Below are 26,504 nucleotides of genomic sequence, written 5' to 3'. Positions count from 1 at the left end.
GAGGGTTCTTTGAAACGCATGCGTTTATTTGCATGGCCATGCTTTTTGGCCCTTGGATCAAGATGGATGTGTGTTAGTTTGACAAGCTTTGCATGGCCACGTACTTCGGCCTTATGGCTGACACAGTACATGTGAAAAGCTTTTGTCTCCTTGTTTGGATTTTTCTTTTTATTAAAAAAGACTTTTTTATGGATAAGAAGATATGCCTTAAAAAGGAAACTGCAAGCGGCAACTTGGAAGACGATGAATATGGCTTTTGGGCCAGGATACATACATATTGTTTGGACAAGCATTGCTGTGGGTAATTTGGTCTATGACTCCATGGGCTAAAACACATGTACTTAGCACCATCATAATGTTTGGATTTTCCTTTTTGTTTCACAAAAGAGACATTTAAAAGAAAGAAACACCCGTGCAAGACCGAAGCTTCAAAATACCCAAAATACCGGCTGGAGCACTGCCCCCTAGTTAGAGGATGTTGTTAATAATGATGAGGTTTTAACCTGTCGACCTTCCTTGCTCAGTCTAAGGTCGTCCACTTTTTTTTTTTTTCTACATCATTGATACGGTATGAATTATATCATCGATGCCAATTAACGTTTCATTCATGGAGTGACAAATTGTGATTCCAAACTGTGTTCTTTCACCAAGGAATCTTGCCTTCTTCGAGCACGCGGAGCGAAGCTTTGCCAGGGTCGTATTAAAGCCGAGAGACCCATGAGAAATGGCAACTTGATTTGAAAGATGTGAGAGCAAATGCCAGACATGGCTTCATAGTATTGACTGGTTTGTTCTATGATTAGTTTTTGGAGGCTTGTCTCTACTGTTTGCTTAGAGTGAGGAATGCTGCTCTGAACTTCCCCAGCAATAAATAATATAATCCGGGTTGTCATAATGCCAGAAGTTGTGTTGTTCGTGAAATGTCATGTTTATATTAGATAATTTCTTTCTTTAACGACCACAATTATTCCTAGCTTCTTGTGGGGTCGGCCGGGGGAAGTTCTTGGCCCAGGTCGTTCACGAATCGGCTGGCCAGGCCTAACGTTCGACTAATTAGGTTGGAACAGGAATTTGTAATTGGGCCAGGGTTCTGCGATACTTCACCTACTACTGTGCGATATGTATCGTCCACCAAATTTATACTGGTAGATTAGACGCCGGTTCAATGTCCATCCGAGGGATCACCGGACTGTGAAACACTAGGGTGGAAGTCTCTAGCTAAGCCAAGATTCGAACCCAGGCAAGCCAGCTCAGAGGCGAGTATGCGTACCTCTACACTATCCTACCAAACCCTAATAGTAAATAACTGTTCAAAATAAATACTGATAAATGCCTAGTCGATCGAGGCCTTAGACTATCCATGATATGGAGAAAAGGATGTAAGTCACTCGGTAATCAGTTTTTGGTTCACTGCAGGCCCCCCTTCTGCCCCCCTCATCCCATACCACTACCCTCATGTTAGGCCGAACCTTCAAGCTGTGTGGGCTGGACGATGCCGGCCGCCCGGCTGCCCGAGCAGGCTGTGTTACTCAACATTCAGATGATCGCGTTTGTCAGAGGCAAATAGCGCTGTAATCAGAACGCCATCAGATGAACAGAGTGCTTGTTGCGAGTAAATAGAGAGAGTGAATGGCTGTGACAGTGTAATTTACAGCCTTCCATAAGGCTGCCTCTGCTGGCTGGCTCATTTGTGCGGGATTAGGCTGTTTGTCTTGGCCCTGTCTGGGCAGACACACTCGCCGAGGCCATTTTCACATTTCACTTTCCAACCGGCCCCGAGAGACCAGAAATTGATTGGGACTTCACAGGGTAAAATTACTGCAATAACTTTACAGAAACAACAATTACTGAATCATACATTTATCAGGGCGCGCCGGGCAACATGAAATAGCCTTGGCTTTCCCAGCGTCCCCAGGCCGACTTGTTTATAGGATGCTACTGATTGAAGCAGAAAGGTGCGAGGCGCGCTGAGCGTTTGCGGCGGTAACCTTGGCTTGCATCTGACAGGCCTGGGGCAGCGCAGTGTTGGCAAGCGGCGCTTTCAGCGAAACTGACACCCGACATAGCACACGCTGTCAGCCGTATGGCTGTTAACACACGACCCCCTCCCCCAACCTCCTCTCACCCCTCCTCCCAACACAGCGCGCACACACACACACACACACACACACACACACACACACACACACACACACACACACACACACACACACACACACACACACACACGAAGGTAGATACTTCAAGACCTGGGAGGGCCCCGAACCACCTTCTGAAACCTGCAATTGGAAATAACAACCAATTATACACATGCACACACACAAACAAACACACACACACACACACACGCACGCACACACACACACACACACACACACACACACACACACACACACACACACACACACACACACACACAAACACACACACACAAACACACAAACGTAGATATATCGAGACTTACGAGGGCTCCGATCCACCCTTCTGAAACCAAAATTTGGAAATATCAACCAACGACACACACACAGACACACACCGACACACACACACACACACACACACACACACACACACACACACATGCACACACACACACACCCACACACACACACCCACACACACACACACACACACACACACACAGGAAGGTAGACACACTAAATGACCAAAAGTATGCGGACACCCCTTCTAATTGCTGGATTCGGCTGTTTCAGCCACACCCATTGCTGACAGGTATATATAATCAAGCACGCAGCCATGGAATCTCCATAGACAAACATTGGCAGTAGAATGGGCCTTACTGAAGAGTTCAGTGACATTCAACATGGCACCGTCATAGGATGCCACCTTTCCAACAAGTCAATTCGTCAAATTTCTGCCCTGCTAGAGCCGCCCCGGTCAACTGTAAGTGTTGTTGTTGTGAAGTGGAAACGTCTAGGAGCAGCAACAGCTCAGCTGCGAAGTGGTAGGCCACACAAGCTCACAAAACGGAACCGCCTAGCGTGTAAAAATCATCTGTCCCTAGTTGCAACACTCACTACCGAGTTCCAAATTGCCTCTGGAAGCAACATCAGCACAACAACTGTTCGGCGGGAGCTTCATGAAATGGGTTTCCATGGCCGAGCAGCCGCACACAAGCCTAAGATCACCATGCACAATGCCAAGCGCACGCTGGAGTGGTGTAAAGCTCGCCGTCAATGGACTCTGGAGCAGTGGATACACGTTCTCTGGAGCAGTGGATACACGTTCTCTGGTGTGATGAATCACGCTTCACCATCTGGCAGTCGGACAGACGAACCTGGGTTTGGCGGATGCCAGGAGAACGCTACCTGCCCGAATACATAGTGCCAACTGTAAAGTTTGGTGGAGGAGGAATAATGGTCTGGGGCTGTTTTTCATGGTTCTGGCTATGCCCCTTAGTTCCAGTGAAGGGAAATCTTAATGCTACACCATATAATGACATTCTAGACGATTGTGTGCTTCCAACTTTGTGGCAACAATTTGGGGAAGGTCCTTTCCTGTTTCAGCATGACAATGCCCCCGTGCACAAAGTGAGGTCCATACAGAAATGGGTTGTCGAGATTGGTGTGGAAGAACTTGACTGGCCTGCACAGAGCCCTGACCTCAACCCAATCAAACACCTTTGGGATGAATTGGAACGCCGACTGCAAGCCAGGCCTAATCGCCCAATATCAGTGCCTGACCTCACTAATGCTCTTGTGGCTGAATGGAAGCAAATCCCCATAGCAATGTTCCAACATCTAGTGGAAAGCCTTCTCAGAAGAATGGAGGCTCTTATAGCAGCAAAGGGTGGGGGGGGTGGGGGGTGGGGGGGGGGGGAGGACCAACTCTGTATTAATGGCCATGATTTTGGAATGAGATGTGTGATGTTCGGGTGTCCACATACTTTTGGTCATGTCGTACATGGAGACCTGGGAGGGCTCCGATCCACCTTCTAAAACCAGCATTTGTAGATAACAACCAATGACACACAAGCATGTTCTTTTTCTCTCGCTATTGATATTATTTAGGGATAATGGTGTATGTTTGCGTATGCATTTATGAGTAAATCTGTGTCAAATAAATAATTGTTTTCAACTTCAGAGAAAAACGGAAAATAAAAGACTTCTCCAGTTCTCTCTGGTTTGTATTTTCACTGACAAAGCCATAGAGCAGAAATAAAATGTCTCCTATTGATGTCTAAAATGATGAGCTTGTACACTTCCCCTTCCGTCTTGTTGTATCTGCAGATCCTCTCCCTCCCTGATTGGATGACCTTCGGACACAGCGAAGGTTGTGGACCCACTGGTCAGGTTCTGTGGTTGAAGGGTCGAAACCTCGACGATGGCAGGTGCCAGCTCTGAGTTGTCAATAAATCAGGTGACAATAAGCTAAAGGAATACATCAGATCTACCTTTCTCTCCCTCTCTCTCTAAAATGCTACGGTAGTGCAATTCCTCTTCAGGGCCGTTGTCTTCGCTAAATTTAAAGACCCATCTCTATCTCTCATTACCGACGCCTAACCTTGCTGAAGAAGACCTGCCCTCTGTAGCCATGATTTGTTGTTGATGTAGGATTTTAAAAGCCCATACAAGCACTCAAGCACCAATCAGCTCCTTTTAGGTGGAGCTTGGTCTTACTAACTGGTCTGTACAGATCACTGCCTCCTCCATTTTTTTCAGATGTATTACACCAAACATAGTGCCTGCCCATTTCTTTTTCCAAATACACAGCAGAGATTGCGTATTGCGCATGCAGGCTTTGTTAATATTTGAGGGAACTGGGCACTTTTTTCTAGGCCTTGGCAGCTCGTCGCAGGCATATAAACCTTTTAGAGCAAATTGGAGTGGAGAGGCCTGTCAAGGGCTGAGGCCGTCTGTGCTTATGTTGAGCGAGCACCCACCCCCCGCTCCTCCTTCGCACACCTCGCGGTCCTTCTCTCCCCTCCTTTACACAACCCCCCTCTCACCCCCCCCCCTCCGCCTCTTGGGATGGAAATAAACAGGAGGAAATAAAACAGGCCTGACAGCTGACCTGGCAGAATGGGCCTCACAGCTACCAGTCTGAGGGTGTGGTCAGCAAGACCCAGCATCAATCAGTCCTGGCTGTAGATGTTCCGCCACATAACTGCACTTGGACTGCAGGGTGTTATAGTGGCTTGGTGAGGCCTACTCATCATTTCAGCCAATGTGAGTTTGAATTTGGGCCTAGCATCGAATACCACCTTCTTTAATACATAATAAAAAGCTCTATCATTCATACCGACACAACACCATTTTCCTGGCCTACTTCCTTGAATAGAGAGCAAGGCAACATTCTAATTCCTTCGATTTAATATACCTACCTTGAGGTTTGGACTTCTGGTTTAGTTTTCTTTACATGTTGGTGATTGTGAGGCCTTATCCTTTGTTTTAACAAGATTTTAGTCAGCAATCGAACACCGCTCTAAACGATTTGGACACCGAGACTAGCTTGGGGCCTACTAGCAGTACTAGCCACAGGCAGGCTCAAGCTGTTTTCCTTGCTGACAGCACCTCTCCATGATGGGCGGCGTGCCGAGGCCCGGCCCGAAGGGAGCGAGATTCGTCGAGAAAATGCCTGCCATGAACGCGGCTGAGTGTGCGCAGGCCCGATGCCTTCTGACACGCTCGTTACGACCATTCCAGATTTCTGCACAATCGACGTTATGTTTACCGCACGTCTTGGCAATGGCCGCCTTATTTCCAAATCCGTGACATCATTTGTCGTCCACGTTAGCCTTATTATGTCAAGCGTTTCATTACCGCTCAATAACTGCGGAGAAAATGTGAACCACATGCCACGAAAGGCCTCCCCGTGGCAGGCACAGGCGAGGCCCTTTGGAAACGCGAGCCCAGAATTCTGGGGGGAATTCTTGAAAGTTAAAAATAATGAAAGGCAGCGCCAGCTGCTGACAAGGCCTGTAAATATTCCGGACGTCTCGGGCTGACGGCCGCAAGGCGCCCCACGGCAGGATGTTTTTAATTAGACGTGGTTTGGAGTTCGCAAATGCAAATGTTTATGGTGCTTAAATGTCAAACCGGTGGGCCGGGTGCTTGACGGCTGCTGGGAGTAGTGAGGCAGCGTGCGCCGGGCCCCATGTTAATTGTGAATGAAAAGCCCGCACCCTACGTGCCCCTAATCCAAGGCGCGCCGCCCCCGGCCGCCACTGTCTTCCAGGGAGGAGGCCGTCCGTCCTACGATACACTCTCCGCAGCTGCCGCCCCGCTATGTGCTGACAGTGACACATTAGTTATGCTGCCTTTTACAATCTGATGTGTTTAAATTTGCCACCTTGTTAAGTTTTGATTAATGTGATTCCATTTCACCAAAGTAATTAGCTTGGCCTGTTGTAGAAAATAATTACCATCTTCAGAGAACAAATGCTGGGCCTATGGTAATGAGGGAGGGGAGCTGTGCGGCGGGGATGTGGTGAAGTGACAGTTATTAATGAGTGTCATTATGGTAAAGAGATGAGTATAAATCAAGATGAGTTCGGTGCTCTGACAGGCACAGAAATTATGTAGCCGCCATGTGTTAACCAAGTAATTGAGTGCTAGTGGAAACAGACACCTTGTCTAGGACGTGCGTTGGGAATGTGAAAATAGGAGCACGAGCGAGGGGTACTTTAATTCGCTCTGTAAACATGCAAAGCTTATTGTGTGGCCTACCGTAGACTGAGCGCGGCCTTCTCTGCTCCGTGCGGCCTTCCTGGACCTCAGGAAGGTTTGCTAAAAGATTTGCCTTGTCGGGACGCTGCGCCGTCTCACTGTTTTGACATGTGCGAGTCTGTGTGTGTTTGCACGTGCCGCTGTGCTAGGTGTGCAAGCATGGCGGCTGAAGGCCGCGAATGGTAAACAACATGGCTGACAGCAGCTGGGTTGGCCCGATAACCCTGCGAACATGAACTTACAGTGCCAGAGGTGGTTCGGCACCTTCCATGCGTACGATCAAACCAGTACCGTACGTAGCCTACATATTAAAAAGATTATTGTATATCCGATTATGGAGGTGGTTCATCATTCAGAGTGCGGATGGAAATTCTCTGTGAAGGTCTCAAGTTCCATGACTTTGTACCTGGTTCAGCCCGCCTGCAGGTCCAATTGTGATGGAGCAGTCCGGTGAAGGGTGTCAAAAGTCACCATGACACCGATGCTCCGTAACACAAGAATCGGCACCCGTAAAGTAATAGCGGAGAAATAGATGGAAAAGGTGATGTAGGCCACGTCAGAAGGATAGGAAATTGCACCTAATGAGGGCACGAGCAGTCCCAATGGCGCCGACGAGTGACTACAGTGCCAAAAGATCAATATTCGTTTTATGATCAGGGCGGTTTACCTGTGCAAGTGACAATTTATACCAATCGCGTCTTGCTTAAGAACTACCGAAGGTACTGCAACAAGAGGAGCATTGCCTTTCAATTTGAGTGTCTACGCAGTTTGCCTCGTCACCCTGGTGTTTTGGGAAGCCAATAGTTGCCAACTCATTGGTCAGCAACACATGGCGGATGACGTCGTGGTGAATTGTAACGATGTTGCCGCACTTCAACTGGTGACTTTTCCATCGTTTAGAAAAATGGTGGTAATTTGTATGTTTGCTTGAGCTGACAAAGGGAAGCCATTTGATGTGTATTGTCTCTTAAGAGGAGTGACAGGCTTGTTCAAAATGACAATGCATTGGTTTCATTGCACCGCATTAGAGAGACAGCTGGTGGCTCTCGTTTGCTCTACAACAGTTAGAACTCGTGGGAACGTTCCAAGTGTAGCTTTAGGAAGGACAACCTTAAGGGTAAAGGACATTTATAGGTATCGTGCTTTCACAAGGTATTCACACCCCTTGACTTTTTCACATTCTGTTCTGTAATAGTCTGAAATTAAAATGGATTAAATTAAAAGACTTTGTCACTGATGTTTTTAGATGACATGTTAGATGACATGTTTAGATGACAAGTTAGAACACACACAAAATACCCCATAATGACAAAGTGAAAACATGTTTTTAGAACCTTTTACAAATTTATTGAAAATGAAATACAGAAATATCTATTTTAAATAAGTATTCAACCCCTTGAGTGAATTCTTCGTAGAAGCACGTTTGGCAGCGATTACAGCTTCAAGTCTTCTTGGGTATGTCTGTATCAGCTTTGTGTATCTGGATTTGGGGAGTTTCTCCCATTCTTCCTTGTAGATTTGCTCAAGCTATGTCAAGTTAGATGGGGAGCGTCGGTGAACAGCAATCTTCAAATCTTTCCACACATTCTCAATGGGATTGAAGTCTGCGCTTTGGCTGGACCACTCAAGGACTTTTACGTTCTTGTTCTGAAGCCATTCCAGTATTGCTTTGGTTGTATGCTTAGGGTCATTGTCCTGTTAGAACACAAATCTTCACTGCAGTCTGGGGTCTTTTGCACTCTGAAGAAGGTTCTCCTCAAGGACTTGCCTGTATTTGTTTCCATTCATTGTTCCCTCTATCCTTACAAGTCTCACAGTCCCTGCTGCTGAAAAGCATCCCCATAGCATGTTGCCACCACCTTCATGCTTCATCGTAGGAATGATGGTAGATGGGTGATGAGCTGTGTTAGGTTTCTGCCAGATGTAGTGCTTTGCATTCAGGCCAAATATTTCAATTTTCGTCTCATCAGACCACAGAATATTTTGCCTCATGCTCTTAGAGTCTTTAACGTGTCTTTATGCAAACTCCAGGCATGCTGTCATGTTTCTTTTTCTCAGAAGTGGCTTCCATCTGGTGATTCTCCCATAAAGCCTAGATTTGTGAAGTGCTGCAGAGACTGGTGTCTTTCAGTCAGGTTTTCCCATCTAAGCCAAGGAACTCTGTAGTTCTGTCAGAGGGGTCATTGGGTTATTGGTCACCTCCCTGACCAAGGTCCTTCTTCAGATCCTTCAAATTCAGGCTGTAACACACCTAAATGTGAAAAAAAGTCAAGGGGTGAATACTTTCTGAAGTCACTGTAAGTCAAGACAATCATCTTCACTGTAACAGTGAATAAGTAGAAATGAAAACCAAAACCCTTTCCTACTCATAATGATGATCCGCACTCAGAACACTGGGTCTTACAGGTATCTTTACATTCGATCGAATGAACAGCACGATACGTCGCGAACGTTAAACATATAACCATGCGTGTGCAAGTGAGTATGAGTGAGTGCCTGTGAGTGTTTGCTCCCGCTGGGAGTGGCCGGGCCATGCATTCCGTGCTCAGTTGGACTCCCGTGACCCTTTGCCGACCTCCGCCTGCCTGTTCCGTGCCCACGACCCCACAACCCTGTGACCAGCCTGCAGCAGCGGCTGACCGAGTCGATGGGGTCATACGCGGGGCACAGGGGCATGAGAAAGGCTGAAGGGTGGGCCGAGGAAGGTGGAGGTGTTGGTGGGCAAAGGTTAGAGGAGACCTCCAAGAGAGAGGAGTTTGGCAATATAATCGGGTATACCATTTGCATTCCTGATTGATGACTTCAGCTGGATCTCCTTCTTCATCCTGCTGTCACACATTTACCCACTAGAATCCATCAAGACTCCCTCTTTCACTCTCTTCTTTCCTTTCTTCCCCTTTCTGATTAAAGTTTTTCTAATTCTTTGTGACAATTGTACAGTGCACCTTTGGATTGAAGTCCATAAATCTGATCTGTGAACAGAACTCGTCTTTCTCCCTCTATTGTAGTATACGACTATACAAAGGAGACATAGCCCTTTAATACAAACAGATATCTCCATGGTAAATTGGGTTTCCTTTACTTTGTTTCCACTTGTTTATGGTATTGTTTGTGTCACGTGTCTGGTGTTCATGCACATACTTACCTGTACCTGCTGAGTCATGCTCTTCGATGCTTGAGGGTTAACATCAATCATTCTTCAGAATCTACAACACACAATAATTCATATAACTTGAGGAAAGGGGACTACCTGCTAAACCTGTATGATATCATACGGATGATGGTGTTCGATATCTCTGATAGTACTTTCGTGAGAACATCGATAAACTTCTAATGACGAGTGTACTGCACTCCTTCATTACCGTCTCTTACTTTCTACATGTCCCTTATTTTCAAAGTTAATGTCACTACCGTAATGTCACTTATCAGATCTCTACAACCTCTTTTTTCATGTTTTACAAATAATGTCTTTAAACCTCCTCCACAATGTTCTCCTTTACAATTCATGCAGTTACACACCCATTTTAGAAAGCTCATTGCTGTGATATGTGTCTCTCAAAACACACACACACACACACACACACACACACACACACACACACACACACACACACACACACACACACACACACACACACACACACACACACACACACACACACACACACACACACACACACACACACACACACACACACACACACACACACACGTCTGTTAATCACAAATAATCATTTATTGAATAGTAACAGCTATTCCGAAAGCATTATTTTAACATGTAAAGGATGCTGTGAATTATACTAGTTCCACAACACGTAACACTTAACTTAATCTTTATTGCAAACCTCAAAAAAGTTTAACTAAAGTAACGAGAGACTTCATAGAAGACCTTACCACACGCTATCTTGAGAAACAAGGACATGGGCAGGGTCTACGAGCGGCAAATTTGATTGGTCTTGATGATGTAGAATGCCATAATATTTAGTCTAAATGCTCATAAATGGAAGAGTTTTGAAAATGTCACAGAAGCAATTTGTGTTCTGCAACTTTCAAGTATACAATTCAATTGAAATAAAATAAATATGTTAAAGGTTGTATAAAAAAACATTTTTCGGAAGTTTACTGGCGTTGACGCAGCGTCTTTCACACCACCTTATTTAACACGTTACATTAGTTACTCGGGCTTGCATTTCTGTCCTTTATGATGTCCTTAAAAGAGTAAGTTTCCTGTTTCGAATGATTTTCAATTTTGTTTGACCGCCAGACAGACAAACGGAGTAAAAAAAAACAACATTTTTTACAGCCGTGTCCGAAGGAAGCGGTTCAGTTTGGCATTTTAATATGAAATAGGCAAAGCTGGGAAATGAACGAAACTCATTAGAATTACCCTTTAGAAACACCCTTTAAAATCCCTTAAATTACCGCTTAGAACCCATTAGAATCACCCCTTAGAATTACCCTTTAGAACTCTTTAGACTTACCCATTAGAATCACCCTTCAGAATTACTCTTTAGAACCCTTTAGAATTACTCCATACAATTACCCTTTAGAATTACCCTTTACACCCCTTTACAATTACCCTTTAGAACTCATTAGAATTACCCTTTACAACTTCAGAACCTTCAGAACTCTTTAGAATTACCCTTTACAATGACCCATTAGAACACTTCAAAATTACCCATTAAAACCCTTTATAATTACCCTTTATAATTACCTATTACAATTCCACTTTAAAACCCTTTAAATTACCGTTTAGAACCCATGAGAATTACCCTTTAGAACCTTTTAGAATTACCCATGAGAATTACCCATTAGAATAACCTATTAGAATTACAATTTAAAATTACCCTTTAAAACCTCTTATAATTACCCTTTAGAACCCAATATAATTACCCATTAGAATTACCCCTTACAATTACCCCTTGGAATTACCCTTAAGAATTACTCTTTAGAACCTATTAGAATTACCCATGACAATTACCCATTAGAATTACCCTCTGGAAGTCATTATAATTACCAATTATAACTAGATGGTACTCATATAATAATTACCCTGCGCAGTCAACTTGGTGCGAGCCATCTCTCCTGTTTATGGGTTTTTTTCTTACATACAATATGGCTACCAGACCACGTGACCAATGACATCATAATATTTACATTCTCCAATATAATTGTGTAGATCACGCTCAAGAAATTTCAACCTGATCTAAGTATTGTAATTGTCGAAATATGATGTCATAATGAAAGCACCAATGACATCATCATAAACATATCTTATTCCCCATGGGGCTTACGTCACAATGAGCCATGTTTCAATTTTTTCCATGGAGCAGTTTCGGAGATATAGATGTGCAAAGGTTTTCCAGGATGGCACCAGTACCACGTGACCTATGACGTCATAGGTATCACTAAATATCTACAGGACGAGGCGCTCCTATTGTGAAAATGTTGTGTCAATCGGACCAACAGTTGCCGAGAAAATGAATTTTTAAAATGCAGACACACGTACAATATACAGACTTGGCATTTAATATGGAATATTTTTTTTTCTTGACTTGGGTTTACTTTCTGAACTCGGTATATCAATCTGGTGAGTTTCTTTTACCCTTCGGTGATGTCTTTGTTGAAAGAACCATGTCACTGATTGTCTTTTGCAGCAAGAAGTCAATAACAGGATTATATCACAGGTGGCGTGACAAAATGTAAGGACAGGTACATTTGACGATTGGCTTCACAATCGGGTATATTAGGGTTGTTGCATTCTGTATTAGTGGAAAACAACTGCTGCACGTCTACAAAAGTTATTGCCGCTTCCTCTGGAGATGGTCCGTCAACTTGACAATGCTGTTTGTCATGGAGTGGCTTTACGAAATTCTGGCATGAAACAGCGTGCTATTGCTCGGCAGTATGGCATCACTCAAGGTCAGGTGTCAAAGATCCTGAAACAAAATGCTCAGAGGGGTGTCCCTACTCCAATACCGAGGCCAGGACGTCCACGCAGAACCACAAGGAGAGATGATCGCCAGCTGCACCAGTTAGTCTGCAATGGCCATACCAAGTCAGCTAATCGGCTTAGGGCTGAGTGGCAGCAACTGACAAATGTGCCTGTATCCAGAAGGCTAGTCAACCAACGACTGGTTCAAGCAGGCTATCGTGCCAGGCGTCCCCTGAGAAAGCCACGCCTGACCAGATAACACAGCCAGCGCCGATTGCATTGGGCCAGAGAGCACCATCAATGGCATTCAGGACACTGGAATCACGTGACCTTCAGTGACGAGTCTAGATTTCTGGTCTATTGTCAAGATGGCCGCGTCCGAGTGCGCAGACAAGTGCATGAAGCCTACAACGAAGATTGTATAGTGCCAAGAGTCCAAGCTGGAGGTGGTGGGGTGACCGTTTGGGCTGCTTTTCATGCAGGGGGTAAAACTGACCTGGTTGTTCTGAATGGAAACACTGAACCAGTTCAAGTACAGGGTCATTCTGGAAGAAACATTGCTTCCATTTGCTCGTGCAGCCTTTCGAGGAAACTTTGTCTTCCAAGATGACAATGCACGGCCTCATCGTGCTCGCATGATCCAACACTTTCTTGCTGACCGTGGTGTAGAGCATATGGAGTGGCCTGCCATGTCCCCGGATATGAATCCGATAGAGAACTTGTGGGCAGAATTAACGCGTCAAATCGACAACTTGAACCAGCAGCCTACCTCTGTGCGTGAATTGCAGCAGACTATTGTCACTGCATGGCAAGCGATTCCTGTCCAAACCTTGGCAAATCTCGTGAACAGCATGGCTTGACGTGTACATGCTCTCCTGAATGCTCGTGGGGGTTACACAAAGTACTGAACTGTAATTTTACTGTCCGTAATCCCAGTCATAATTTAGCTTTTGTTTTTGTTGAAATTTGTTTTGGCTAATGTGCAAAATAAAGAGATACTTCTGGAAAATGTACAGAAGTTTAACACAGTACTGTATGTGAATTGAGTTCGATATCAGTTTCCATCACTTTCAAGGATCAATTTATTTGCTTTGAAATGTCAAATGTGGTTTTTGTTTCTTTTAAAGGTCACATTAACAAAATATAGAATAATTTCAACATAATTCCAATGAACTTTTGGTTCTAAGTCATCTTGAAAAGTAAGTTCACCCCCACAAATAAAATATTCCATATTAAATGCCAAGTCTGTACATACACATACGCATACCTCACTTTTGGCTTTGTGAGCACAGGGTAATTGCCCTTTATATTGACCCTTTAGAACCCTTTATAAACCCTTTAGAATTACCCTTTAGAACCCCTTAGAATTAAACACGGTGGGTTAGAAAGTTTCTTTTTCTTCATATTTGATGGATGGACAAAGCCAAATATTGCAGCGGCTTCACCGCTTAAAATGGTAGGTTATAGATATTTCAGAATAGCAAGAGGAAAAAAAAACATTAGGAGTGATCGAGGCAGCGATCTGTTACCTATACACCGCCTGTGTTAAATGTTTTGGCTGATTGAAAAAAATATAATTCTTCCATAGGTTTGCATTGATTTGAAGATTGATTAATTGATCTTAATTTTTTTTTTCTCTCAGAGGGGCGTTTCTGTGTTTTGGGGTGGGACAGACTGTAGACAAGCAGTGACATACAGCATTGACCTATTATATTATATGTATCTATATATATAAAGCAGTAAAGTATGTTTGTTTGTTTGTCCTCTTATAACTCGAGAACTACTCATCGCAGAGAAAAACCAAAGGCATATTCGGAATCAGTACGTCTCAGAGCAACTACAGCACACCTTAAATTTAAAAAAACTTCGGGTTTTAAAATTAGCGTATTAGCGCTGAAGCGCTAGTAGAAGAGGGAGGGAATCGAAGGGAGGGAGCGCAGCACTCCCTCTAGCGCTTCGCAGTGCCAGCGCTTCTGTTAGCGTAATGGTGCACAGGCGGTTCTCACTCTTGCGCATGCGCAAATGCACTGTTCCGATGCTTCATGTTCCTGCAAAGACTTTGGCGCATGCGCAAATGACGACACATGGGCCACTGTATGTTCGTTTAATACGTACGCGCTTTGATGGGCGGGGCGTATGGCGTTCATGAAATGGTCGAATGCGGAAGTGCTTGAAGCCGTTGCAAGCGACTCGCACGATCTCTTGTCATGGTCCACAAGATTATCACAGAGACGTGCAGCTTCCAGCATTACGAGATATGATCGAGACCTAACTTTTGAGACCAGTCCCAGCCTTCTAGGCCCCGTGGTTGGTTCAGCCGACCCCGACAAAGGACGTGTTGGATTTTATCGCGAGCCGATTCGAGCGCCGACGTGCCGGCGAACAAAACCAGTCATATCTTTTTAACGCGTGGTTCGATTTTTACAAAATAAACTTTTTCTTGAAGGGCTGAACCGTGCGCTCACAACGATACCGAGTTTGACCCTGGGAGAGCCGTTTTGCGCCGGCAAAGGCGCCTTGTTTTCCGTGATGACCATGTCGTTCTGCATAGATTACCATAAATTATAATATATTACCGGCGGCGCGTTCCGTGACGTCACGGCTCACTTAATTGCAATTATCTCTGGGATTCCTTGGCCGAATCGTACCAACTTCTATCTATCTATAATTCCAGTAATCTCTGTACGTCTGTACGTCTGTACGTTTGTTTGTCTGTGACCGCTGTTTCTCGACAACCACGGGTCCGATATACTTTTAACTTGCCAGGTATATTGCTGGGGACCCGAGGATGTGCCTTTTCAAGGTTTCATATTAATCGGACAATTACTTACCGAGCTATGTCCAAAAAACGATTCAACCAATCAGAGAGCAGCGAACGATCGCGTGTGCCGAACGTGGAGGACACACTCTGCCTCGGATGGCACATTTGACAGCGTATTCATTTATTTCACGTTTGCAAACTATGTTGGCGTTAAACTATGTTTTAAAACTAATAAAACCGAATTTGCGATTCATTCGCTTTCCTGCGCGTTTGTGCACGCGATGGCGATTTCTTTACCAAACTCCGGAAGCCGTTCGCTTTGGACCAAACCATTGCATGTAAATAGAGGGGGGGGATTGTCACCGTACTCGCAAGCCGTTCGCTTTGGACCAAACCATTTCATGTAAATAGAGGGGGGGGATATAATTTTAGATATAGATATAGTACGGGCAATGCCCTAGAGGGGGGGATATAATTTTAGATATAGATATAGTACGGGCATGCCCTAGTATATATAAAGCAGTAAAGTATGTTTGTTTGTCCTCTTATAACTCGAGAACTACCCATCGCAGAGAAAAACCAAAGGCATATTCGGAATCAGTACGTCTCAGAGCAACTACAGCACACCTTAAATTTTAAAATAACTTCGGGTTTTAAAATTAGCGTATTAGCACTGAAGCGCTAGCAGAAGAGGGAGGGAATCGAAGGGAGGGAGCGCAGTGCTCCCTCTAGCGCTTCGCAGCGCCAGCGCTTCTGTTGGCGTAATTAGCGTATTTCGGAACGTTAATTTTTCGACTTCATTATTCGGAATCAGTACGTCCCAGAGAAACTTCGTAATGTTAATTTTTCAACTTCATCCGATTGACATGGGACCAACGGCATGTGACAGAGAGTGAAACATACATGCTACATTTATTTGACGACAATGAGTTCCGACTTCCGGGTTCGTGCCGCCAACCCTGTTAGGTGCCTCTTGCGGCACACAGGGAATTTCCAGTGAACTGGTACTCAATTTGCCGACCTCGGTAGGATGACAGGCTGAGTCAACCCCCCTGGTGTTAAGGGGGAGGAGGAGGGGAGGGGAACGGGGGGAGGGGGGAGGGGGAGGGGGGAGGGGGGGGAGGGGGGAGGGGGAGAGGGGGAGGGGGGAGGGGGGAGGGGGGAATGGGGGAGGGGGAGGGGGGAATGGGGGAGGGGGAAGGGGGGAGGGGGAGAGGGGGAGGTGAAGGGGGAAGGGGGAGGGGAAGGGGGAGGGGCCCTTCTTCCCCCGGGCACCCCCACACCCTCCCCTCCCCCCTGTTCCCCTCCCCTCCTCTTCCCCCTCCCCTCCTCTTCCCCCTCCCCTCCTCCTCCCAACCCTTCCCCCTCCACCCTCCCCCCCTCCCCTCCTCTTCCCCCTCCCTCCCCCCCGTTCCCCTCCCCTCCTCCTCCCCCGCCCGGCAATGCCGGGTACTTCTGCTAGTTATATATAAAGCTCTTGCTAACCACTGACTGATTGATCATTGGCTCACTGACTGATATTAATGTTCGTTACCTTCCGGGTGTCGTAGAAAGCTGAAATTTGGCATGCCGATGGACATCGAAGCCGGTACATCGTGAAAAATCACAGGACTGTCAGAAAGCGTCTGCAAATAAAAATTAACGTAAAAAAAACTGTAAACACACCAATTAAAAAATCCTCAATTGATATCGAGCATTTGAAAATTGTAATTTATATAACTGTAAAAGGTGAAATAAAAATCTCAATGAAAATTTACGGAAAAAAACAACATTAAAAAAAAACAAAGAAAAACAAGAAGATGTCATGCAGAGCACAATACTTACAAAATCCACCCTTTTCCCAAAAAAAACTTGCCATGGATACATCAAATTGTCCATTTCATTAACATTAAAGTTGACAATCTCAATTAAAGCTCGGGTCAATCGGATTAAAATTGACGAATTTTCACATGAAAATTGATATTAAAAGTTTGACCTTGAGTTGACCTTTGACAGTTTGACATCAAAAATGATTGGTTTCACCAATTCAGTGAGGCACTATCCAATTTCTGTTTAATTCCCAAGTTAATCGGATGAAAAGTGACGATTTTTCAGATCAAAATTGATGATTTTAGAAGTTTGACCTTGAGTTCACCTTTGACCTTATGACCATAAAAATAGTTGGTTTCCCAATTTAGCGACTCAATATGCAAATGCTGTTCAATTTTCAAGTCAATCGGTTGAAAGATTACAATTTTAGAAATCTGACCTTAAGATGACCTTTGACCTCAAAATCAAACAAAGGGGTTTTTTTTCCACCAAGGTGGTTTTCCCCTGCCAATGGGGTTGCATGTTGAGGTGTACATCAGTGTTAAGATAGCTTTATCGTGGCGATTTTTTCAAGGCCGCTTCTTATAACAAAACTAATGATATTTAATAGCATAATAATAATGTTATTACAAAACAATATCAATACTAATAATATGTCACACCCCAAGGGGTGTTTCCTCCTTGGTCAAAATTGTATAAATAGCTTATCGTGCCGTTTTCGTGGGAGCAACGGCCTCTAACAGAAGTAAAAATATTATAAATCACAAACACGTAGTATTACCTTTTTAAACAGTCACTAAGGCTGTTTAGCACTGAAATAAATTTGGAAGAATCCGGAGATCAGTCTATGTTTATCACATTGACGAACGCATCTGATCGAAGATCTAATGTAGTCTATGTACCCCACAAGGGTTAATAACACAACCCTTTCTGCCACTTCCGTGGAGTACTTCCAAGGCATTTTTCGTGGCGTTTTTCCAAAGCCACTTTTAATTACAAAAGTAACAAGAGCAATCAGAGATTGCAAACCCTCGCCAGGATGTATTTTCAGTGGTTTTTAAGGCTTATGTGTTAAAACAAATATGGGGGCCAAAACACGTGACTGATGACATCATCATTATTTTTTTTCTAAACTAATTTATTCTTAGATTATGCTCAAGAAATTTCATCTTGATCGGATAAAGTTTTGTACTTGTCGAATGATGACGTCATAATGGAGGCACCTATGACATCATCATTAACATATTTTATTTTCCATGGAGAGTTCTTTACAATGAGCCATGTCTCAATTTTGTATATTCAGCGTTTTTGGAGATGTAGAGGTGCAATTTTTTTCGGGTTTTCTAAGATGGCGGACGAACCACGTGACCGATGACGTCATCATTATTTTTTTTCCTACACAAATTTATGCCTACATGACGCTCAAGAAATTTCATCGTGATAGGATGAAGGTTTGTAGTCGTTGAATTATGACGTCATAATTATCATTAAAAAAATTATACAGGTGGAGTTGCACCTATGGTGAAAATTTCCTGTCAATTGGACCAACAGTTGCAGAGAAAATCATATTTATTCTATGCGGACAAACAGACAAACAGATGAAAAATCGGTCAGAGACCGAGGACTTGCCGGAATGTACTTTTTTTTTTTGATTTGCCAACCACTCCCCGCCATCGCGGTCGTCTCTCCAACGCACAATCCCATGAGATATGCGGAAAGGACGACCCAAAACCAATTATCTTTTTAAGATTTCCTTTTGTTCAGGCTTTTGTGTTAAAACAAATATGGCGGCCGAACCACGTGACCGATGACGTCATCATTATTTGTTTTCTAAACTAATTTATTCCTAGATTATGCTCAAGAAATTTTATCTTGAACGGATGAAGTTTGTACTTGTCGAATTATGACGTCATAATGGAGGCACCTATGATATCATTAACATATTATATTCCCCATGGAGAGTTCTTTACAATGAGCCATGTCTCAATATTTTCTATTCAGCACTTTCGGAGATATAGAGGTGCAAAGTTTTTCGGTTTTTCCAAGATGGCGGCGAAGCACGTGACCGATGATGTCATCATTATTTGTTTTCAAACCGAATTTATTCCTAGATTATGCTCAAGACATTACATCTTGATCGGATGAAGTTTTGTACTTGTCGAATTATCACGTCATAATGGAGGCACCTATGACATCATTATTAATATATTTTATTCCGCATGGAGAGTTCTTTTCAATGAGCGATGTCTCAATTTTTTCTATTCAGCACTTTCAGAGATATAGAGGTGCAAAGTTTTTCGGTTTTTCCAAGATGGCGACTGTGACCGATGACGTCATCATCTTTTTTTTCTCCATCAGTTTATGCCGACATGGCGCTCAAGAAATTGCATTTTGATTGGATGAAGTTTTGTACTTGTCGAATTATGACGTCAGAATGGAGGCCTTGGGCCTAGAGAGTTAAAAATTGGGCACAGTCTATTCCAGGGCAAGACATAGATGTGTGTAAAGTATGGCGATTCGATGTGCAACGATGTAGACATCGTACTGTGCACAAACAGACAGACAGACAAACAGACAAACAAACCAACCAACCAACATACTTGCCGGAAACTTTTCCGGCAAGTAACAAATGAAAAATCACTCATAGAGCGACACTTGGCAAAACAGAACAAAGTAGAATGGCACTCAGTGGAGCATCCTTTTGACCTCGAAAATAATTAGTGGTTGAATTCAGTGATCTGTTATGCAAATGTACTTCAAAGTTTAAGTTCATCGGATGAAAATTGACAATTTTAGAAATTTGGACTATGTTGACCTTTTGGCCTATGTTGACCTTTTGGTCGATGTTGACCTCAAAATAGTTGTTGGTTGAATTCAGTTAACTGATATGTAAATCCCATTCAATTTTCAAGTCAATCGGATGGAAATTGAGGATTTTAGAAATTTGAAATTGTTGTTGACCTTTGGCCTATGTTGACCTTTTGGCCGATGCTGATCTCAAAAATAGTTGGTGCTTGAATTCAGTTAGCTGATATGAATATCCTATTCAAATTTCAAGTCAACCGGATAAAAATTGAGGATTTTAGAAATTTGAAATTGTTGTTGACCTTTGGCCTATGTTGACCTTTTGGCCTATGCTGATCTCAAATACAGTTGGTGGTTGAATTCAGTTCGCCGATTTGAAAATATCATTTAAATTTCAAGTCAATTGGATGAAAATTGAGGATTTAAGAAATCCGCAAAAAAGTGGTTGACCTTCGGCCTATGTTGACCTTTTGGCCCACGCTGATCTCAAATATAGTTGGTGGTTGAATTCAGTAAGCCGATATGTAAATCCTATTCAAATTTCAAATCAATCGGATGAAAATTGAGAATTTTAGAAATTTGAAAAAAAGTGGTTGCCCTTTGGCCTATGTTGACCTTTTGACCCCCTTTGACCTCAAAAATATATAGGACTAGCAGAAGTACCCGGTATTGCCGGGCGGGGGAGGGGAGGGGAGGGGAGGGGAGGGGAACGGGGGGGAGGGGAGGGGAGGGGAGGGGAACGGGGGGGGGGGGGGAGGGGAGGGGAACGGGGGGGAGGGATATAGATGGTGACTGGCAATTGATCACATCCACAAATGATGTAATCCACACAATTTATGTACTTTACATAACGTTAATAGGAATACATGGCCGTGTAGATGGGAAATACAGTTTGTTTGAAATAAATCACAAATATCAGATGAAAGTGAAAAAAACCTATGTGGTGTGAATGGCAATGTTCCTCGCTGAAATGTGAAAAAACTGAATTACGTGCGAATGCATAACTGTGAGATTATGGCGGCAAAGTTGGAACATCACGTGATCGCTCTGAGCGAATCAGCGCGCTGCTCTGCGACCAGCTGAGATTCCGTGTATAATGTTCCTCGCTGAAATGCGCTGAGGTAAATACTAGTACCGACTGCAAAGCCGCAATGAGCCGGCGAAGCCAAAACCTCTTGCCACTATTTTACCCATCACTATGGCATCAGTAGGTTAGGTAGTTCGTAGTAGGTAGGTGTAGTAGGTACCGTACCTGGTAAGACTTGGTAAAAGAGAAGAGCAGACAGTCCTCCCCAATACCTGCATACAATAAATGTCACAAGAAGCTTAAGGAAGTAACGATACGATGTGCGAGCTTAAGGCCTATTTTAAGAAATTTTAACTGGGCTTAACATACGTTTTCACAGTATGTGTGTAGTCTTCTAACTTCAGTCGCTGTCAGGCGCCAGGGCTGGTTCTCTGACTCTCCGGGCACGGCAGCTTCCTCCACCAGAAGACGTTAGCTTGCAGTGATTAATTCGGTGAATTCCGTGTCAACTTCGGATATTTCCGGCCGTGAAAAACTATCCGTATTTCTAAACTAAATATGTAAACCGCTTATACCGTATTTCTGGCCGTGAAAAACTATCCCATACGGCCGCGAGATTTCTAAAAAATAATTCTTCGTCAATGTTAGAATATTTGACGCCGTTTTCACCCTCCGAAACGCGTAATAATATTTTTTCAAATGCTCGAATCTCATTGGTTCTGGTGTTTGATGACGATTTTCGTTGAAGATAACGAGGTTGGTCTTAACGTATTTTAATTACTAATTAGAGGTTTCATTATATTGTGAATCAAAGAACGACAGGTGAAACAAACTCCTATTGAACTTTTTCGCAATTGTTTTATGCAAACTTCCGCATCCGGTCGATGGCACCCACCATTGAGCGCTTTCATTTTAGAAATATTTTTGCAAATGCTCGACTCTCATTGGGTCCGGTGTTTGGTGATGCGTTTTGTTGAAGATAACCAGGCCCGTGCGGGCCGATGTTGGTCTTAAATTATTTTATTAATACATCGGAGGTGCATATGATTGTGAATCAAACGACAACGGGTGAAAGAAACTCCTAATGAACGTTTTAAATTTGTTATGCATACTTCCGCATCCGCAAGATGGCTGTGCCCACTGCGCTTCGGATTCTCGAGCCAAGGCATAATCAGGTTTTCAACATAATACGTACTCGTTTATTGACAACACCGGCTTCGCCGGCTATGAATAAAAAAGTCGATATATTTTCACTTTTACGTTTTGGCTAACAGGCTCGCGAACCTGACGAAGATCCTGAGCAAGGATCGCTACGTTATGCTAACGCTACGTTAGCTAAGCTACGCTGCGTTCGCTACATTATGGCTAAAAATATGGATCTAAAGATGAAAAAAAAAAAAACCTATGTGGTGTGAATGGCAATGTTCCTCGCTGAAATGTGAAAAAACTGAATTACGTGCGAACGCATAACTGTAAGATTATGGCGGCAAAGTTGGAACATCACGTGATCGCTCTGGCGAATCAGCGCGCTGCTCTGCCATTCCGGTCATAATATTCCTCGCTGAAATGCGCTGAGGTAAAAAATATGGTTAAAAAATATTATGAAATATATTTTTAGGTCGACCATGTTCGTACCAGGCTCAATGGCCATGTTTGTGCCAAATATCAAGTTAGTGAGCCTCTCCGTTTAGGAGTCTATTGGTAACATTACACACACACACACACACACACACACACACACACACACACACACACACACACACACACACACACACACACACACAAACTGTGTTTTATATATATAGATTGTAGGAGGAGGTGGTGGTCGATTCCAAGGGATCTGAGTGATATATAGTATTGTAGGAGGAAGTGGTGGTCGATTCCGAGGGATCTGAGTGATATATAGTATTGAAGGAGGAGGTGGTGGTCGATTCCAAGGGATCTGAGTAATATATAGTATTGTAGGAGGAGGTGGTGGTCGATTCCGAGGGATCTGAGTGATATATAGTATTGTAGGAGGAGGTGGTGGTCGATTCCAAGGGATCTGAGTAATATATAGTATTGTAGGAGGAGGTGGTGGTCGATTCCGAGGGATCTGAGTGATATATAGTATTGTAGGAGGAGGTGGTGGTCGATTCCAAGGGATCTGAGTGATATATAGTATTGTAGGAGGAGGTGGTGGTCGATTCCAAGGGATCTGGGTGATATTTAGTATTGTAGGAGGAGGTGGTGGTCGATTCCAAGGGATCTGAGTGATATATAGTATTGTAGGAGGGGGTGGTGGTCGATTCCAAGGGATCTGGGTGATATTTAGTATTGTAGGAGGAGGTGGTGGTCGATTCCAAGGGATCTGAGTGATATATAGTATTGTAGGAGGGGGTGGCCGTCGATTCCAAGGGATCTGGGTGATATTTAGTATTGCAGGAGGAGGTGGTGGTCGATTCCAATGGATCTGGGTGATATTTAGTATTGCAGGAGGAGGTGGTGGTCGATTCCAAGGGATCTGGGTGATATTTAGTATTGTAGGAGGGGGTGGTGGTCGATTCCAAGGGATCTGGGTGATATTTAGTATTGTAGGAGGGGGTGGTGGTCGATTCCAAGGGATCTGGGTGATATTTAGTATTGTAGGAGGGGGTGGTGGTCGATTCCAAGGGATCTGGGTGATATTTAGTATTGTAGGAGGGGGTGGTGGTCGATTCCAAGGGATCTGAGTGATATTTAGTATTGTAGGAGGGGGTGGTGGTCGATTCCAAGGGATCTGGGTGATATTTAGTATTGTAGGAGGGGGTGGTGGTCGATTCCAAGGGATCTGGGTGATATTTAGTATTGTAGGAGGGGGTGGTGGTCGATTCCAAGGGATCTGGGTGATATTTAGTATTGTAGGAGGGGGTGGTGGTCGATTCCAAGGGATCTGGGTGATATTTAGTATTGTAGGAGGAGGTGGTGGTGGTCGATTGTGAGGGATCTGAGTGATATATATATATATAGTCGCGCGGCAAGGAACATCACGTGATCGCTCTGAGCGATCGATTGCAACTCTGCATCCTGTCGTGGGCGTGGCCAACGTGGCCTCATGCTCCCAGGTGATTGCCTAACTCGAGCTCGAGAGAGCCATAATGAGCTATGTTATGGCAAAAAATATGAATCTAAAGATGAAAGGAGAAAAAACCTATGTGGTGTGAATGGCAATGTTCGTCGCTTAAATGTGAAAAAAGGCAATTGCTTTTCGCTCTGAAATACGTGCGAACGCGTAACTGAGTTAATGGCGGCAGGGAACATCACGTGATCGCTCCGAGCGAATCAGCACGCTGCTCTGCGACCGGTCAGATTCCGTGCATAATATGCCTCGCTGAAATGCGCTGAGGTAAAAATATGGTTAAAAAATATTATGAAATAAATTTTTCGGTCGGCCATGTTCTTACCAGGTTCAATGGCCATGTATGTGCCAAATATCAATTACGTGAGCCTCTCCGTTTAGGAGTCTATCGGTAACATTACACACACACACACACACACACACACACACACACACACACACACACACACACACACACATGTGTTTTATATATATAGATTTTGTCGACCACGAACTCTACCATCTGGTGATGTTTCGTGAAGATCGGTTTAAAATTGTGACCTGCAGGCAAGTATAAGTGAGAGAACAGAAAAACACACAAACACACAAACTGGAGTGATCAACATACAGACTCAAATGCAATACTTTCTCCTCTGGAGAGGGTAATAACGACACTTATAATAATAGCATAATATTAATGACTGGTGGGGTCACCTGTGGGAATCCCACGGGCATGGACATGTGTTACATTTGGACATCTTCATTTAGTTTTACAAAATGGTTACTGGCAATTTATCAGATCCACAAATGATGTAATCTTCACAATATATTTACTTCTGATAACATGTGAATGCATGTGCATGCACATGGAAAATACAGTTTGAAATGTGTCATTACACCTCATGTAAAATGTGACTTCAAGAGCTCAAATCCTCTCCCTCCCCACCCCCATCCCTCCCATGTCACGCACACTGCACCGGGGAGCAGGTCACACAAACACGGGAAATGGGTCATACACACACACACACACACACACGGGGGGGGGGGGGGGGGGGGAGGGAGTCGGTCACACAAACACGGGGGAAGTGGGTCACACACAAACACACGGGGAAGTGGGTCACACACACACACACGAGAGAGTGGGCCACACACACACACACGCACACACACACACTCCTACAATACTATGTATTGTAGGAGGGGGCCCGAGGGAGGCGACGACGTGGCAGTAGCGCGTGTCGTCGCCGGTGAGGCGCCGAAGCTGAAATTGGGCTTCGGCTTGGACGAACCAGACTTCGGCCTGGGCCTCCCAAAATTCGGGAAGTTTAATCGACATTGCATTGTTGGCAATGGCGTCGTGTGTGGACTGCGTGGGCGACGGCCCGGGAAAGGCAATCCGCCACCGGGTTGTCCTTCCTCGCGACGTGCCGGATGTCCGTTGTGTACTCGGACACGGCCGAGAGGTGACGCTGCTGCCGGGCCGACCACGGCTCGGTGACCTTGCCCATCGCGAAGATCAGCGGCTTGTGGTCGGCGAAGGCCGTGAACGCACGGCCCTCGAGCAGATGGCGGAAGTGCCTGACCGCCAAGTGAAGCCCGAGCAACTCGCGGTCGAAGGTACTGTAACGGCGTTCGGGCGGGCGAAGCTGCCGGCTAAAGAACGCCAGCGGTTGCCAAGCTCCACGCACCCATTGCTCGTGCACTGCGCCCACCGCGTAGTCTGAGGCATCGGTGGTGAGGGCGATTGGTGCATCGGGCGCCGGGTGCGCGAGCATGGTGGCGTTAGCCAAGGCGAGCTTCGCACCCGTGAATGCCGTGTCCATCTGCTCGGTCCAGGTAACGTCGCCTTTGCCCGGCTTACCTCGGAGAGCTTCGTGCAGGGGGCGCAGGAGCTGGGCGATACGGGGCAGGAACTGATGGTAAAAGTTCACCATGCCCAGGAACTCCTGCAGCCCTCTGATCGTGCGGGGGCGCGGAAACCCCTTCACCGCCTCCACCTTGGCTGGCAGGGGGACGGCTCCGTGCCTGGTAACACGGTGCCCCAGAAAATCGATTACGGCGACGCCGAACTGGCACTTTGCGGGGTTCACAATCAGGCCATGCTGGCCCAGGCGTTCGAAGAGCGTGCGGAGGTGGCGTAGGTGCTCTTCGCGGGACGCGCTGGCGATGAGGATATCGTCCAGGTAGACGTAGACAAAATCCAAGTCACGCAGGACGCTGTCCATCAGTCGCTGGAACGCCTGAGCCGCATTCTTCAGACCGAAGGGCATCCGCAGGAACTCGAAGAGTCTGAATGGCGTGATGACCGCCATCTTCGGGACGTCCTCCGGCCTGACAGGGACCTGATGGTAGCCGTGTATGAGGTCAGTAGTGTATATATGTTGCTTCTGGGACACTCTCAT

General features: G+C 44.9%; 1 long non-coding RNA gene across 1 annotated transcript; it reads right to left on the bottom strand.

The window, feature by feature from the left end:
* Positions 1–8,090: 8,090 nt before the first annotated feature.
* On the bottom strand, positions 8,091–21,436 carry LOC137432141 (uncharacterized). The gene is made up of 4 exons (XR_013624235.1): positions 21,252–21,436; positions 16,920–17,010; positions 9,835–9,895; positions 8,091–8,940 (listed from the first exon to the last, which is right to left on the bottom strand). It is a non-coding gene; the product is annotated as an uncharacterized LOC137432141 (long non-coding RNA).
* Positions 21,437–26,504: the final 5,068 nt, after the last annotated feature.

Source organism: Myxine glutinosa, chromosome 8, assembly GCF_964187855.1.
Source record: "Myxine glutinosa chromosome 8, kmMyxGlut1.1, whole genome shotgun sequence".
NCBI classification, from domain to species: Eukaryota; Metazoa; Chordata; class Myxini; order Myxiniformes; family Myxinidae; genus Myxine; species Myxine glutinosa.
Note: the sequence above shows the minus strand (reverse complement) of the source record. Positions and strands in the feature narration are given on the sequence as shown.